General features: G+C 41.0%; 1 protein-coding gene across 1 annotated transcript in view; it reads right to left on the bottom strand.

Annotated features, from left to right (window-relative positions):
- PAK5 (p21 (RAC1) activated kinase 5) overlaps positions 1-12,385 on the bottom strand; it is a 287,140-nt gene that overhangs the window by 91,141 nt on the left and 183,614 nt on the right. The window lies entirely within an intron of this gene.

Below are 12,385 nucleotides of genomic sequence, written 5' to 3'. Positions count from 1 at the left end.
GTGTTTAAATGGAAAAATACATCAAAATTATGGGCAGCCTGGGTGGCTCTGCAGTTTAGTGCTGCCTTCAGTCCAGGGCGTGATCCTGGAGACCCAGGATTGGGTCCCATGTTGGGCTCCCTGCATGGAGCCTGCTTCTCCCTCTGCCTGTGTCTCTGCCTCTCTCTCCTCTTTGTGTATTCTCATGAATAAATAAATAGGAGTGAATGGGTGACGGGCACTGGGGGTTATTCTGTATGTTAGTAAATTGAACACCAATAAAAAATAAATTAAAAAAAATACTTAAAAATAAAATAAATCTTAAAAAAAATAAAAATAAAAATATATCAAAATTAAACAGTGGGCTGTGGAAATTATACTGGGTCTTCCTTCTCCATAGTTTTCTATATTTACTAATGTAAACAGCTATTACTCTCATATGCTGGAAAAAATTAAAGGTTATTAAAAATGACTCCCTAAAGGAGCACATTTGCTTCTAGGAATAAAAATATCTGTTAAACATAACAGAGAATTTCATTTTGGGAGAAGTTTTCACTGCACTCTGCTAAACTTCTGCTTCCTGCTCCACACATTTGGGATCTGGCTTTAGGGCACTGAGAGTTTGAAGAAACCTGTTTCTGCCTACATCTCTACCCAGAGCTGTTAGAAAATGCGCATTTCCTACCCCTGCAGCCTTCAAGAAGTGAATGTAGCTTGGGGTTTTCAGTTTCTGGGGCTTCCCAGCCTGAGGGCCAGCAGGTCTGACAAAGATGCTGTTCCTGATTGGCTGGGGAAGTGGGGCTGCCCGATGTCCAGATGCTGCTGCTGGGTCCTGTACTTCTCTGGTTCTTGCTTCATGGGAAAAGAATGGTTGGCAGCACTGGAAACATGCCTTGAGGAAACTCATACTTGAAAGCACCAATGAGTGAGAGAGAAATGTATGGGGTGTTTTGCTGTTAAAACTGACCAATCCTTGTTTCAGCTCGGGTCATGATCTCTCCTGGGTCAATGGGATAGATCCCCACATTGGCTCTGTGCTCAATGGGGAGTCTGCTTGAGTTTTCTCTTTCTTCCTCTGCCCCTTCCCCCTCAAATAAATAAATATATCTTGAAAAAAAACCTGACCAACACCTGAGAATTCACCTTTTCAATACCCTAGAGAGTTACCTATAACATTGAGACTTTATGAACTTTATGAACTGTGACGGAAAACAGACATTGCTGTCCTCGAAAAAAAAGGGGGGGGGCAATTTTCATTATACTCTGTACTTGTGATAATTGAGTTTGTTTCACTTTATTGTCTGCTAATATTTTAAATCTATTAGACTGCTGAATCCTCACACTAGACCTATGAGGGAGAGCTATTATATCCACTTGTAACAGATGAGGAAACAAACTCAGAGAGTTGGGGAATTTGTACAAGGTCAAATATGTGGAATTGGTAGAACCAAGATTTTGGAATGATTTTGGATAGTCTGGCCCCCAGAGGGCTCTTAAGCAAGGCACTGTCACTTCTTCTTTGTAAATTTCCTTAATTAGGGGTGTCCTTCCACTAGGCATGAATATATGACTGTTTGTTTTCAAAATCCAAGATTAAACTTGGGATTTAAGTTGGTGGAGAGTTGCCTTAGCTTCCTTGATGGGGCAGCTCTGAGGTGTGTTCTACAGAGACTCTCAGGCCATCCCCAGAGCCCAGGTGCCCACAGCAGTTACCTGTTCCTTAACACCCTTTCCTGACTTTTCTTCTTTAGTGGTCTGGGTACTCCATTCCCATCAGAGCCACAAGGAAATGAATTCTGCCAACAGCCTACATGGGCTTTAAAGCAGACACTTCCCTAGTTGGGCCCTCAGATGAGACAGCAGGACAGCTGACACCTTGATCTCCATCTTAGGAGACCCTGAGCAGAGGATCCAGCTAAGCTGTGCCCAGCTCCTGACCTATGAAAACTGGGAGGATATTAATAAATATGTGTTATTTTAAGCTGTTGAGTTCATGGTAATTTATTACACAGCAATACAAAACTAATGCAGACTTTGATACCTGGAATTAGGGTGCTGCTGTAACAAATACTTAAAAATATGTGTATCAGTTTACTTGGGCTGCCATGACAAGCACCACAGATGAAGTGGCTTAAACAACAGAAATTTATTTCTCACAGTTCTGGAGGCTAGAAATCAGAGCTCAAGGTGTCGGCATGGTTCTTTCTTCTGAAGCCTCTGTCTTCAGCTTGCAGATGACCTCCTTCTGTGCCCTCACCTGGTCCTTCCCTCTGTGCCTGCATGCCCCTGGAGTCTCTTCCTCTCCTTACATGGATACTAGTTCTATTAGATCAGGGCCCACCCTTAAGACCTCATTTATCCTTAATGACATCCTTAAAGGCCCCATCTCCATATGCACTCACAGTGGCAGGGCTTCAAAGTAAGGATTTTGGTAGGACACAGTTCAGTCCATAATAACACATTGGGTTTGTAACCAGAAAATGAGGGGAGGTTGGGGGAACTTTGAGGAATGTGGTAGGTAAAGTCTGAACTGCCACGAACGGACTCTTAGTAGGAATCTGGGCTTTGGGGATGCTGACTATGAGGGCTCAGGGGCAAGTGAAAAATGTTACTGGAAACTGAAGAAACTGGAAACTTGTTATGCAGTGGCAGAAAGTTTGATAAAATCGTCTTCTGGAGTTATGTGGAAAGCAGAAGCTGTAGGTGATAAACTTGGTGACAGATTAAAGGAGATTTCCAAGGAAAGTGAGAAAGGTGCTGCCTGAAGTCTTTCCACTTACAGTAAAATGCAAGAGAAAAGAACTTAAAAAAAAAAAAAAAGGAACCAGAATCCCGGGTCTTAAAAAGTTCTAAGCCTCTCTAGATGGCAAAGAGAAAAAGTGCAGAGCTGGACTCCTGGAAAAGCATGCTCCAGAGAAAAGGCTGAAATATATCTATAGAACTCTGTTAAAAACAGAGAAAACTCAAAGGTCAGAATATGCAATCACACAAAGAGCCTTGTAGAGAAATTAAAGGTATGGCCCACAGATCTTCTCAATCAAACCAGAGAACCTCTAGGGAGCTTAAAGGCACTGTCCCTCAGCTATCTTAGCAGGAGGCCAAAGTATAGGAGGGCTTATCTTAAAAATATCTGTGGATAGAGTTTTTGTTGAATGGAACGAACCACAGTGAAATCCATACAAAGTCTACAAAGTTCTTGAGAAACTATTTCTATAGAAATACTGCTAGCTTGGACCAAGGGTCAAATAAATAACAGAAAAGGGGATTTTCAGACTCCCTAAATTCTACTGGCAGGAGAAGGCAGGCTTGATAAAATGTTTCTGTTAAAACACAGGCTTTCATGGGTGGAGTTGAGCCACAGAGGATTATCTCAAAGCCTTAAAACCTAATCGAAGAACTCCCAACATTTGCTAGGCTGGATTTCAGAACAGCTTTGGGCCAGTGATTCCTTCTAATTTTCATTTCCCCTGTTTGAACTGGGATGTCTATAGCTATTATCCTTTGCCACCATCATAAGTTGGGAGGAAGAGGGCGGGTGGTGAGGAGAGCGGAATGTGCATAGATGTCTTTTAGTTTCAGAAGTCCACACCTGGAGAAAAATTCAGCCCCAGTAGCTGTACTTAATAGATTGCACCCAAGTGCTTTATCCATACCCTATCCCATGCTAACTTTAGATGACACTATAATGGGAAAAGACTTTGAGAACCAGGGCTAGGGTGAATGCACTCTACATGTGGGAGGGATATTGGGGACAAAAGTGGATGAATCCCAGGGTGACCCCCCCACAACCAATGATTCCAACCTCTTGGTGCTCATACCTTTGTCTGATTCCTTCTCTGTGAGTGCGGACAGGACCTGTGGCTTGCTTATAACCAACAGAACATGGCAATGGGAATCAGATGTCACTTCCACAGCTGTGCTATATTATATGGCAAAGATGATGGAATGTCACTCCCATGGTGATGTTACATGATATGGCAACAGGGAGGGATACAGCCTCATGATTATTTTATGATATATACATAAGATTGAAAGCAGAGTAGCTCTGCTCTCCTGTTGTCTTTGAAGAAACACGCTGCCACGAGTTCTATAAATACAAAGAGATGATTTTTGCCAACAGCCTCAATGAGCTCGCAAGTAGATTCTTGCCTCCAGATGGCAGTGAAGCCCTGCTGACCTCCTGACAGCAGCCTTGTAAAAGCTTGAGCAGAGAGCCCAGTTCAGTCATGTCCTGGACTCCAGACACAAAAACAGAGAGAATAAATGTCTGTTCTTTTAAGTGATTATGTTTGTGGTAATTTGTTATGCAGCAAGAGAAAGCTAATACAAAGATGTTCCACAGGTGATAGATTGTGTCATGACAAAAAACACTTAGACGAGTACCAACTTGGGCAAAGCTTTCGTATTGAAATCTTAACCTTATAGCTAACAGTAGTAGATCCAATAAGTTGGATAGTGGTGTGCTGCTTAGAAATGATCCAAGCATTGATAAACTGTTTTATCACTGGTTCAAATAGAGTCAGCGATATAATTGTTCCATTTAAAATGACTTAACAGAATGAGAAAAACTGTAGGATTTGACATGTCCCCAAAGAAGCCTGCAGCTGCCATTTCAGTGCCCCAATTTCTAGAAGATGTTAAATGAGAGATAAAATTAAATCTTTCAAGTTCCAAGCATGTGTGGGAGTTACAGAGAGCCACATGCTTTTTTCTTTTGATTTAGAAGGATTATTTTCAGTTAGGTCACCTCTGCCAGGCGAGAAGAGCTGGGGCAAATAAGGCATTCCTGAGAATATCATCTTCCTTTATATAGAATTTTTCAGTTATCAAAGCACAACCACCCTCATTTGTTGAGTTCAGCCGTCAGGAGTGGAGAGTAGGTCACTCAGTGGGAAACCAACACAAGTCTGGAGAGAGAGGCTTGTGATTGGAGGGTTCCATGGTTTGACCTCGACATGATCAGCTCACAGAGTAGCAAGGCTGTCTTGGAGAGAGTGAGAGGCACACATCTGGATGTGTACTCATTTGGTTCTTGGTGCACACTCGCACTGACATTTCCTGTTTAAGTATTCTGCCTAAATCACCTGATAAACCTTGTGAATTAAAGACCCTGCAAAGGGCACTGAGCACTCTGCAACTAGAAAGTAGAGTCATATGGCAGTAATGAGAAATCACAAGGAGGCAGGCACTTAAATGATAGCCTTTCAGATTCTCAAGGCAGTGCTAGTTTGTGGGCTGTATCTAGGCTCTCTAAATGCTTGAATCATAAGCATCACTTCTACTCAAAAACAATATCTGTCATCTAGAATTAACCTGTTCTGTGACCTTGGAAAAATCACTTTACCTACCTGGGTCTCAGAGGCATCATCTGTTAGGTGAAACGGCAAGGACTAAATAAGAAGGAAGTAATTTTTTGACTTAGCATCATTTATGCCTGCAACACCTGTTCATGCCTAAACACACCCTTATCATCAGGAAGCAGGGTTGTATGGTGGTTACAGCATGGGTTTTGGGTCTGACAGGTTTGGGGTTTGAATCTGGGCTAGCTGTGGGACCTTTAGCAAGTTCTTTAGCCTTGATGAGTCTTGTTTTCCTCACCTAAATGAGTAAAAACCACTCATTTGAAAAGCTGGTATGAAGGCTAAGTGAGACGGTATTATCAGTTGTCCAATAATGCTGTGTGACAAACCACTCCACACTTGGTGTCATACAGTGTGTCTGGGGCTGGAGTAACCCCTTCAAGCTATAGAGATTAAGGGTGATTCTGCTCCATGTGCTATTACCTCTTCTGCCTTCCCCCAGCTACCCAAGGCATGTACTTCTTACGGTGATGGCAAAAGCACAAAGGCAATGCTAAGTTGTACCTTTCAAGCCTTTGTTCACATTCCCTGATTGGCCAAAGCAAGTCACATGGGCAAATCCAAAATCAAGGCATGTGGGAGTACCTAGTCCTCCATGAGGCTGTGGCAAGAGGAATGAAGAACTGAATTTAATAATTCAGTTCACCACAGATGTTCTATGTGAAGCACCTATGCAACATGTGCCGTGCTTGATCAGAGCTATGATCAATTACTGACATCTCTGATTATGGTTTGTTTTGTTATGTTTTGTTTTTTCTTTGTTTTTTGTGGTTGTTGTTTTTTTTTTTTTTTTTTTTTTTTTCCAACCTCCTCTAGGCCAATCTTTCCTGTGCTACTTGAAACAAACTAGAAAATTTCTCTGGCTCACTACTCTACTCACCTGATACTGCATGATAAGGTTCTCTCCTTGGAATTATTGTCTTTTGTTATGGTCCTCTAATCAAAAGCAAATAACTTGGAGGTGAGGGGTATGCAAAGTAATCATTAACCCATTTGGAAATAAGAGTAGAGGAGGAAGAGAAAAAGGGCATGGAACGGTCAAATGCAGCTGAGTCTCTGATATTAGCATCATGTTTGACTTAGAAATTGGGTGGATTTTACAAATTGATCAATCACGGTCCTCTCCAAGAAAGAGGTAATTCTCTTTGACCTCTCAGGGAGTCCAAAACTTTGGCCTAAATTCTGGAGCACTGGTTTGAGGAATGAACTCAGCATCTCTAAATTAACGAACCCCTCTGATTCCCAATGCAGGAGAAGGAAATGTTACCTCTCACGCTGCCTGTGGGCGGGATTCTCTAACACTTTAGAGGTTGGACTGAAGGATTTGTAGTCCCCCATCCCTCAGGTCTCCTTGATGCCTCCCCCAGGGCTTCTCATCTCCCCATGATCTCTAGCCCTGTCAAATTTGACCCTGAATCCAGACTCTCCTTTTATCCAGGCCAGGTAACGCCCCAGCCACCCCGGCCTACAGTCTTGGCCCTGTCTCTTTCTCCTTAAACTGTCTTCAACCCAGACTCCCAAACTGAGAGGCTTCACCCACCAACCACCCACAAATCTACCTGGAAACAAGGATGGGGCTCAGCACCCACTTGGAGTAGAACATGAGTTTCTTTATCTATACAACTGGCTCCATCATCTACACAACTGAATTCAAACTATTCAATGGTTATTATGAGATCATCACAAAATAATATTAAAGATTTTGTACTCTGTACAAACATCTCCAGTGTTTGGTAAAGGTCCAGCCTGTTTCTTAGGATATTTCTGCAAAATCCACAGATTACCATAAGTTTGATGCCTGCTTTGCCTCACACCAGCATCTGCTATAGCACTAGCCCTGGGATCAAATAATCACAACGAGGTGGACACAGAACCCCTGCCTGTATCCTGTCACTATGTGGGAGCTGCTCTACCTCCCCTCCAGACTTAGAGGAGAACCAGTCACTGCAGGGACGCTGGCAAACATGCAGGAGCCATTCAGGAATAGACCTAACCATCCATTAGTCATAGATTACTTTCCAATACAACCCACTATTGACAATTATTTAATACATGGTACATTCTATTTATGTCTACCTTGGTCTTGAGGGTGACTGCAGATACTAAACTCTTGAGAGGGAGTGACTGTGACCATTCTTTCATGAGGTCTCAGTGGTCCAATCTTAACTGGAAGCCTAGAATCCATCTCCCAAGTTCCAGGATCATAGAATAGGGAAGTCCAGTCATTTTGTGCTTTGTTTCAGTGATTTGCAGGTGTGGGATCCTCTTGATTGTGGTTACAGAATTGCCTGGGTATGAGAAGAACAACCCAGAGGCCTGGAAGAGGAGCGAGGCTAATTTCCTCCTTTAGGAAAGAAGGGGTGAGTACCTGTGGTGATCACTTTCCTTCAAGGGATCCCTCTCCTTGGAAAACATCAGGCTTTGCTGTTTCTAGAGTAACAACTAGGCCATCTGAGTTTATGGCTGCTCCACCTGGTAAAGGTAATGTAAAGGTAGCTTCAGTAAAACACTGCAGTAAAAGAAGAAATAGGTACCAGTACTTATAAGTGGTTAATGATGGGTTTTACTTTTTTGACGGGGGTAGGCATGGGATTCATCAAGTACTAACCTCATTGATACAAGGGAAAACTGCTTTTAAAAGCTTTCAGAAATGACTGGATCATAGAAATGAAGGCATACAATACATTTGGTTTTGGTCTTGGCTTTGTCTACTCCTTTGGAACAAAGGGTATATCGTGCCCAAATCCCCTGACTTTAGGCAAGCCAGTGTGATGTTTTTTTCCACAGTCTCTGTGGCTGTAGGAAGGCTGAGTAAGCATACTGAAAATGGAAGGAGGAATTCTAGAATGCAAAAGGAACCAGAAGAATTGTTGTCCTCACTGTTTTTGCAAGTGTGGAGAAACTAGTGATAACTTCAGCAAAGGATTAATAACCCATTCTCCTAGTAAATGCCTTGGTTTCAGTCAACAGACACTGCTGTAGGTCTTTGCAGGTGGTGATTTTGATGAGAAGCTTTAAAATACAGGTAATCTGCCCAAAAGATTTCATTTTCTTTTTTAATTTTTTTTTAAGATTTTATTTGTTTATTCATGAGAGACACAGAGAGAGAGAGAGAGAGGCAGAGAGAAACAAGCAGGCTCCCTCCAGGGAGCCTGACGTGGGACTCAATCCCGGGATTTCAGGATCATGCCCTGGGCTGAAGGCAGATGCTCAACCGCTGAGCCAGCCAGGCATCCCCAGATTTCATGTTCTGATAACATTTCCCTTTTCAAAAAAAAAAAAAATCTTTAGAACACACAATTTCTTCTCTAGGAAGGTTTGTCACAATCATATGGTCAGAAGGACTCTCTGAATCTCAACTCTTCATAGTCATTTAATTAATAATGTCCCTAAAACCTGCCGGATGGCCTATCAAATCAGTAGAGTTGGCACACTTTAAATTGGATCTGACTTTTAAACAAATCAATTCATCTCATAATAGAACAATTCCTTATCTGAGACTGGAGTCCTTCATGCATGGTGGTTTAACCAATGGCAAACTCCTGACTGTGGCTTTCAAAAGCCCTAACACCATCCAGACTCTGTTACCCATCTGACCACAACTCCCATTCTTCTCCTTGAATCACTGTGCTCCAGTCCCATGGGAATCTGTTTGCCCTTTAAAATCTCTATGCTTGTTCCCAGGGCCTTTGCACTGGTTTTTCCTTCCATCTGTGAATTTCTATCCTTCTGGGCTTCTCCTGGTTCACTTGATACCTTCCCAAAAGGACTCTACTCAAAGACTCCAAATAGCTTCCCCAAATCCTCAGTTCCTTTATATTATTATGTTTGATATTCATCACATTTACTGCTACTGAGACTGTGTTGCTTACTTATTTAAATGATCATTATCTGCTTCCCATGAAAATTCAAGCTCCCCAGACTAGGCACCTGGTGCTTCTTATTCACATAGGCAACTCCTCACCCAGAATAATGCCTGGCACAGAGTGAGCATTCAATAAATGAATGAATGAGTGAATTAATGTAAAATTTTCTGCATCCGGTGGGTTTTAAAGATACAGATCTCAGAACTGGCTTTGAGTTAATAAACAAAGGTTGACAATACTGGGTATATTCTTAATAATGGCACTATCAATATTTTTTATAGGAAGCTCAAGTATTGGTGTTAACAATACATTTCATGATCTTGTGATATTTTATGTCTTTTTTTCCTCTTTTGAGATTCTATTTAAATTCAGGTTAGCTAACATATGGTGTAGTATTAGTATTAGGAGTAAAATTTAGTAATTCATCCCTTGCATATAATACTCAGTTGTCAACACAACCAGTGTCTTCCTTAATGCCCATCACCCACTTACCCATCGTCCCGCCCCCCACCTCCCCTCCAGCAACCCTTGGTTTATTCCCTATAGTTAAGAGTTTCTTATGGTTTGCTTCCCTGTTTTTATCTTATGTTATTTACTGTTTCGTTTATGTGCATTTACTCTTTTTTAAAAAAGTGTTTATGGTTGAAGCAACCAAGAAAACTTGATTTTCTTGAAATGCTTGGGAGATTTGATGAATATCTAAATATATAATTTGACTGGCAGAATTAATTTAATAGTAAGGGATATTTTTCTAAAAAACCTGCTTAACAGATCTGTAATTTTATGACATTATTAATCTAATGTACAAACAACAGAATGTATTCTTCTCCACCCACCAAAGTTCCTAGACAATTAGGATCTGGCCATATAAGCTTGAAAGAGAAATGTTAGCACCCTCATTTTACAGATAAAGAGACTTCTTTTCAAAGAGGTCTATAAGCCACTTATCTAAAGCCACGCAGTTTGTGAATTGGCAGATCCTGGACCTCTATTCCAGTGTGCTGACTCCCTGGGCTCTCCTGTTTTCCATTTCTAAGTGTCCAGCTGGGTGAACACCAGGGCATTGAATTTCATGTTGTAAGAAAGGTGCTTCTATGTTCAATAAAATATTTTATTAGAATCAGATCTAAAAGGAAGAAAATGTACAGTCACAGGGACTTAAGAAGAAAATTATGGGGAATCTATGAGCTTTAAGAGGGCATCCAGTGGAAAATATTGGGATGAAAATAAAAGGGCCAGAGCCACTCAGTACAGCTGATGGCGTATGAGGCTTTCATGTTAGAAGACATGAAACAGGCATGAGGGCGAAAGAAGTCATGATGGGGCAGCCTTCAGCTCTCAGAATTGCTGCAGGTATCATCCAGGTAGGAGCACAACCATCTGATGTCCAGTATGAACCCCTTTGTTACAACTCTCAGAAGGTGGAGGCAGCACTAAAAGAAATTATCCCTCCAAATTTAATTCTGACCAGTGAGAAAGAGCCCATCAGTGATGTGGAAATGAGAAGGATCCTTGGGAGACACTATTCCCTTGTGTCAAAAGGAAATAAATGCCAGAAAATGTCAGAGAGTTGCCTTGTATTTCAAGAAAGTTGATCACAAAACTCTTCAAGGAAATGGTGAATCCCATGGAAACAGAACTAAACTAAGGATGACATGGCTCTAAAGGCATAAATCCTGAATGTGAAATTGTGAATCATGAAAAGAGAGTGGAGAATTACAGAGTAATCATGTTGGAAGCATTCTTTGATGAGCTTTCTACACAAGCTCTACTAGGGGAGAATACAAAACAGTGGCACAAGTCCTCAAGAACAGGGTGTCCAGACCTGAGCATTTACCATTCTTGATTTTCCCTGTTTCTGAGAGTAAGGTGGTTTTTGATGTGATGGCCAAGGGTAGGGGGTAAATGAGGAAGAAGAACCTCACTTCAGAAGACTATAAAACACCAAAGATGACAAAGACAAAGCAAACCCAGGCATAGCAATTTTGCTTTGGGATTTTCTGTGCATCTTCAAACTTGAAAAGATAAAAAGGAGACTGTCAGAAAGGATTTGATGAAAGATAAATTAGAGAAGGGGATGGTGAGCAAGGATGTAGGGATTTTCATTGATGTTGAAATTCCTGGTTTAGACAAATTATATTCTGTGACACTAAACTGGAGGGAGCATTACATTGAATAATCTGAGATGGATAGAGAGACAAGAAGAGTATCAGCCAGCTAGAGAAGACAAAAATCTCTATTTTAAAAAAACCCCACCCCCAAACCATCAGTAGAGTGTGAGGAGCAAATTGTAGGGACACATATAATAAAATTTGATGTCAGTCCAAACACAGTGGTTCTCAACTCTTTGATCTCAAGAATCTCTTATAATTATTGAGGACAGACTCCAAAATACTTTGGTTTATGTTTTATATATCAACGTTTACTGTATTTGACATTAAAATTGAGAAACATTTTAAACATAAGAATATAAAGCACATAGTTTTTGGACCAATGATGTCAAGACACATCATGTAGCTTCTAGGAAACTCCATTGTATACTTAGGAGAGAGTGAGAGCAGAAAATGCAAATGACCCCTTCGTAGTATGAAAATAGGTTTGATTTTGCAGATTCCCTTCAAGAGAGGAATTTAGACCACACTTTGAGAACTGCTACAAGAAAACTTCTCATCATGTACCCAAGGAGACATGAACATGGATGTTTATGACAATATTATTTATAAATAGCAAGCATTTGCCAGTATCCCTTAGTAGAGAAATGGATAAACACACACACACACACATACACACACACACACACACACACAAAAGAAAAAAACCCCAACAAACTCAAATCATATTGATATGTAGAAAATGAGTTTATTTAGAAATTAATCTCAAAACAATGATAGGCAAAAAGTTGAAGAAAATTATATGACATAATTTAATAAAATTTCAATATGCCAAATACTATTATTTCTATACCTCTACCTGAAACTGAAAAAACCCATGAAGCAAATATTAAAATATGCTCTGTTTACTTTAGGTAGAAGTTATAAAGACTTTTTAATATTGTGCCCCTCCCTCCTACTCAGGAGCATCAGCTTCATCTGAAGGCTTGTTAAACACAAAAACCACTAGGCCCACCCCAGAACCTACTGAATCTGAATCTCTAGGTTGGGGCTGAGGAGTCTGGGTTGT

Source organism: Canis lupus, chromosome 26, assembly GCF_048164855.1.
Source record: "Canis lupus baileyi chromosome 26, mCanLup2.hap1, whole genome shotgun sequence".
Taxonomy (NCBI): domain Eukaryota; kingdom Metazoa; phylum Chordata; class Mammalia; order Carnivora; family Canidae; genus Canis; species Canis lupus.
The sequence above is the reverse complement of the archived record's forward strand: the minus strand, read 5'-3'. Positions and strand labels throughout refer to the sequence as shown.